The sequence below is a fragment of the Ranitomeya imitator genome, chromosome 2 (assembly GCF_032444005.1).
Source record: "Ranitomeya imitator isolate aRanImi1 chromosome 2, aRanImi1.pri, whole genome shotgun sequence".
In the NCBI taxonomy this organism is placed as follows: domain Eukaryota; kingdom Metazoa; phylum Chordata; class Amphibia; order Anura; family Dendrobatidae; genus Ranitomeya; species Ranitomeya imitator.
The window spans coordinates 776,049,594-776,055,593 of record NC_091283.1 but is presented as its reverse complement, the minus strand read 5'-3'; the positions used below and the strand labels follow the sequence as shown (position 1 = coordinate 776,055,593).

The 6,000-nt window shown below is 36.9% G+C and overlaps 1 protein-coding gene across 2 annotated transcripts in view; it reads left to right on the top strand.

Annotated features, from left to right (window-relative positions):
- Positions 1 to 2,772: 2,772 nt before the first annotated feature.
- The window catches only part of A1CF (APOBEC1 complementation factor), a 70,020-nt gene continuing 66,792 nt past the window's right edge, over positions 2,773 to 6,000 (top strand). For both annotated transcript variants that reach the window (XM_069753534.1, XM_069753533.1), the window contains exon 1: positions 2,773 to 2,848. The gene's annotated coding sequence lies outside the window, so the exon portion shown is untranslated. The remainder of the gene's footprint in view (positions 2,849 to 6,000) is intronic.

Below are 6,000 nucleotides of genomic sequence, written 5' to 3'. Positions count from 1 at the left end.
TCAATTTTTCACTGCTATCAACGTCCATGGAGATTAGCTACAGTGCCATGGGTTGTAAACTTCTTGATTATGTTGCACACCAGGGAGAAATAAACATCAAGATCTCTGGAGATAGACGTGTAACCTTGAGATTGTTGATATTTTCAACAATATTTGTTCTCCAGTCCTCAGACAGTTCTCCTCTTTTTGTTCTCCATGCTTAGTGTGGGCTTCTGCCCCCTGGACCTCTGTGGTGATAGGCATCATGTTCATGTTCTCTGAGCAGTGCTATCTACAAACAGTTATAGTGGCAACAGCATTATACTGTGCACAGCGTTTTTGCTCCTCCACAGGCTGCATCTGATATTCCGTCTGTAACAGAGACTTATAATAGTGGGACAGTGTCTTGGATTTTTGGGTGTGGGCTAATTTGCATATAAAAATATGTATTGTTCTGGATATAATTTGTTGCCTTGATCGAATCTGCCTGGCAAGATTACCATCTGTCTTTCTGGCTATTGTATTTACCCAGGCTTTTCAAGGATTTGGCTATATCCCTCCCCACAGAGTAGAAGTAAACATAACCCACCACTATTGTCTCAGATCTCTCTTATGTAGTGAAATCTATTCACAAGGAATACTTTGCGTTTCAGTGAACATGTTAAGGTACCTTCACACATAACGATATCGTTAACGATATCGTTGCAACGTCACGCTTTTTGTGACGTAGCAACGATCCCGCTAACGATCTCGTTATGTGTGACAGCGACCAACTATCAGGCCCCTACTGGGAGATCGTTGGTCGTTGAGGAATGATCAGGACCTTTTTTTGGTCGCTGATCACCCACTGTCATTGCTGGATCGGCGTGAGTGACGCCGATCCAGCGATGTGTTCACTTGTAACCAGGGTAAATATCGGGTTACTAAGCGCAGGGCCGCGCTTAGTAACCCGATGTTTACCCTGGTTACCCGGGTGCTGCAGGGGGAATTCGGCATAGTTGAAGACAGTTTCAACGATGCCGAAGTCGTTCCCCTGATCGTTGGTCACTGGAGAGAGCTGTCTGTGTGACAGCTCCCCAGCGACCACACAACGACTTACCAACGATCACGGCCAGGTCGTATCACTGGTCGTGATCGTTGGTAAGTCGTTTAGTGTAACGGTACCTTTAGGCTACGTTCACATTTGCATTGTTGGGCGCAGCGTTGGCGACGCGACGCAACCAACAATGCATGTGCACAACGCTGCGTTTTGCGACGCATGCGTTGTCGTAAGAAAGCACAAAGCAGGAATTTCGGCGGAGGGAAAACGCTACAAGTAACATCCTCTGCACCCTGTCTGTGTGTCTATATGACGCATGTGTCGTAAAACGCAGTACAACGCATACCAGCGCATGTCCATGCGCCCCCCATGTTAAAGATAGGGGCGCATGACGCACGCGTCGGTATGCGTCGATGACGCTGCGCCCCAAGGTGCAAATGTGAACTTAGCCTTATCTGTTTTTTACGTCTGTTTAAATCAGTTATCGTTTGCACTTCTGTCATACAACTGAATTGCTGATTAGCAGCTAGCATACACCTAATATTCAAGTCTATAATCACTTCATGCTGCGAGCTGGGCCACGTTTACATTTAGTACTATTCCTATTTTTATCTCTATGCATGTGGCCTCCGACTAGCAGAATTGTTCATGTTTAAACTTCTATGCATATTTATATTTAAGGCAGTAGTATTTCTGAATGTTGTACCTTTATCTGTATACTGTTTCCTATCATAATCATGTCCGGGGGGGGGGGATGGTTCTTCATGTGGAACCCTAGATGTCACCTTGTTTTAACGGATTTTAATTGTGTGGTGTGACGTTTTTGGTTCACAAAATAAAATTTATTGTATTTTCAAAAATTGATTTAGTTGTGGTCCCTGCTGTATAGCTTGACGCTTTTTTGTCTTTTGAGTCCCATGCTTAGTGTGGCACACGGAGACCCACAATGCAAAGATTGAGTCAACTTTTCCCCTTTTTATCTGATTTCGTGTGTGATTTTCATATTGTCCATAACGGTTCCTTGCCACAGGTTAGTTTGAATGAGCATCACATGCTCGAAACAAAGTTTTTTACCCCAATTTTGGAAAGGTGCCAACAATTATATCAGGCCCATTTGGGGGATTGTATGTGAAATTATGTCCAATTTGCAGTTTTTTTCTCTTTTTATGTGTTGTTCCAATACACACATGGGAAATAAACAAAACAGGTGTAATTGCTATAATTTTCTAGGAGAAATATTTCATTTTCTGGAACAACTTCAAGAGTTTCAACACTTTCATCCATGACTATATACCCAGACAAGTAAGTGTGTGTGTGTGTGTGTGTGTGTGTGTGTTTTATAATTGATGTCGATAATTCAAACTTATATATATTTGCATTCATATGTACAATATACATTTAGATTATTTTATAGATGAAAAAAATGAAGAAAAACCTTTACTTTACATATAAATTTAGTAGTCTATAGTATTTTGTGAAAGCTTTTTGCACCACAGCCTTGGACTTATTTATCAAAATGCATTTGATCACAGAAAAGAGATGAAATGACTAATATTTATAATATTTTTGTTTTTTCCATATGCTACTATCTTGTCACAGATTTTGCCTCTATGATGATGCTGTGTGTGCTGCAACCTAATTATCTGGTCAAAGGGCTATACAAGCTAAGAGATAGAGCAAGTTAACGTTTAACCTGTAAGGATTGTAAAGCAAACCTAGGGCCAATGAACCTTTGGAGTTTGATATGATTAGGGGATAACCAGAGGTACACGTCTCCAATTCGCCATAATCAAGCAAAACCTGCTGTTGGTGATCTCTGAAATTGCTCAGGTAAGGTGGGATATTTTTTACCTATGGAAATGATTCTACTATATAACGCTAGTATAAAAGTAGTTACAGACAGCACATGTATAATAAAAGAAACAATGAAAAAATCTTCCCTGTAAGATCTACTAAGTATCACATATGTTTTATAGCATCCTAATGTGTTTCTAACAAAAACAAAGATGCAAAACCAGATGCGAGTGTTACATTGTATAAGTCTAGAGAAATACAGAGCACAGTAAATGTATATATCTATAATGTACATGTGTTATTATATGGTGGAGCCTCATTAGCGTCTGTCTCACTCTATCTAAAACAGCAGCTGTTAATCATTTATATTTCCAGAAACCAGTTGTGGATTTCTTCCATTTATTTTTAGCACTGGGTGAAGAACACTTTTTTTTAACATGCATTTAATTTACTCTTATTATTATTATTATTATTATTATTATTTGTAGTTCTAGTATCACCATTATTATTATTATTATTTGTAGTTCTAGTATCACCATTATTATTATTATTATTTGTAGTTCTATTATCATCATTATTATTATTACAACATAAAGCAAATCACTTTGAAATGTGCTGTTATTATTAACATTATTATTATTAATGTGAGTATTAGCATCATTATTATTCTTGATGTTAGTAGTAGTACTTGTGTTATCATTACTATATAATGCAAATCACATTTGCTGTTATTATCATTTAATATAAAAGTACAATCTGAATCAAAGAGCTTCTTTACATGCAGATAAAATGCAAAATAATGTTTAAGAACAACAATACATTCCATTGTTATTACTTCTATTGTATATAACGGGTCATAAAGAAATACATGGAGCTAAAATTATTATTATTATTGATTAAAAATTCTGAATAATTTACAGAACAATTCTACAATTTGGACCATTAAGTGATTCTGGTCTTCATATAGTAAGTTCACGTCTCAGATTTGTTGCAGATATTTTTACTCTGATAATTCAATTAATATACGATAGCTACAAATTGGGTTGCCTCTGTTGCATTTGCATGGCTGGTCACATAGCTTCATTTATGTAATAGCCATACAAATTTGGGTAACAAGTCTGCTATGTATGAGCTTACTCTACAAGGCTACTTTCAGGCAGGAAAGATAGAATCAGTATTTTATGTTTGTATATTTATGCAAGAGTGTATTAAAAAGAAGTATAAACCTTTGCAATATACTTTTTCTAAGTTAGGCTATGTGACCACGTTGCGGATTAGCCTCAGGAATTTTTTGTGCGGATTCTGCATCTCTTGGCAGAAAACGCAGGTGCGGATTTGTCGCGTTTTTTGTGCGGATTTTGTGCGGATTTGCTGCGGATTTCTATAATGGAATGGGTACAAAAGCGCTGCAGATCCGCAAAAAAGAAGTGACGTGCTACTTCTTTTAATCTGCAGCGTTTCCGCATGGAATTTTCCGCACCATCAGCACAGCGGTTTTTTTTTCTCATTGATTTACATTGTACTGTAAATCACTTGCGGATCCGCAGCGTTTCTGCACGGTAAAAAACGCTGCGGATCCGCAGGAAATCCGCAACATGTGCACATAGCCTTAAAGTATGTTCACACTTGCAGTTTTTTTTTCAGCAGCCAAAATTTCATTCTTGGCAGTTAAAGCACCGTGCAAAACGCAAAAATTAAATTTTTCAGGTGTATTACTTATGCGATATGTCTACAGTACATGTTAATAAAGTTAAGCACAAATGTTATGCTGCGTTCTTTTTGAGCTCTCTCTTTGCTTTCTATGGGTACAAAATGTTGCAAAAGCCCTGAAAGATTTTTGAAAAACGCTGCAGTGCTCAAATTCAGTCAGGAAAAAGCTGTGTGTGAGAGATTTCTGAAATCATATAGCTTTTTCTGGTACTGTAAAACGAGCATTAAAGAAAAAAAAAATCTGCAAGAAATGCCACGTGTGAACACAGCCTAATGGTTCCACTTCTAGATTCCCTAACGGAAACCTCTGGAATGTATTCCTGACCTCCATCACCCTTAGTTTCCCAAGAAAATTGTATTAAAATGAAGAAGTGCGGTATATCCTTTTATTAGCGGCTGTCTGTCCATGGCATAACGCAGTCTGTTGCGCTATTCTATACACTAAAATATGGTAACCTTGACATATATTGGCCCGGCAGTGCCTTAGCATGTATGATAAAATTACACTCACCAGTTAAAAAACACAATTTTTATTTGGGCAGGTATCTATGTGTGCTAAATATGCTTAGGGAGGGAAGAGCAATTAATATGACAAATGTTTTCCTCCTTTTCTGTAGAACTTTGTGATCTGTATCAGCTGCTTGTTCAAATACTCTAATTTATATTGATCGGCCTTTTAGGAGTCAGAGTGTTTGCTATATTTAATATTAATTTATCGGAAGTGAATGATGTGGTAGGGTGGAATATTTAACAAGTATTTTTAAAATTCAGCTAAGAAATGTCACACAACTTTGCATAATAACGTTGGTTCGTCAAACAAAAAGAACATGGCTTAGTGTAGTTTGAATATTGATGAAATATTGGGGTAGAATTACTAAAACTGTCTAATTTTAGGCAGTAAAAATTTAAACTAGATAATCTTATAGTGCAAAAAAAATTTTCACTTTGGTTCATTCTAGTCAAGGCAATATGGCTTCTACATTTATAGCAAATTTTCTCTATTGAGTGTTTTTAAATGAATGCTTAATCATTCACAAAAATGATAGATTTTTTTCCAATTTTTATTTTTAAGCAAGGCTGTATTTACAAACAGTGGTCACATTGTGTTTTACCATTTTTGAAGCGGTTTTCAAAAATTGCACAAAAAATTGTAAGGGGTTTTTACAGTGCTAATAGCAAAATAAATGTATTATGGGGAAAAATTGTTGATGCAGCCTTAGCGCTCAATAAGACGAGTTTTATATGTCCCAATAAATATCAGCCAGCACACTGATCAATGGGACTAAGCAGAGCTGTGAAGATGTGTTATTTTTCACACAGAAAAAAATAATCACATCATGCATTGGTCTCTTGCATATAATGGATGAAACTCGCCCATTCAAGTTTATGAAAGGACAAAAAAAAAAATACGCGGATGTCACACAGATGTGAAATATGAAGACACAAAAATGACAATATGGATGAAAATTGTCAGAGTT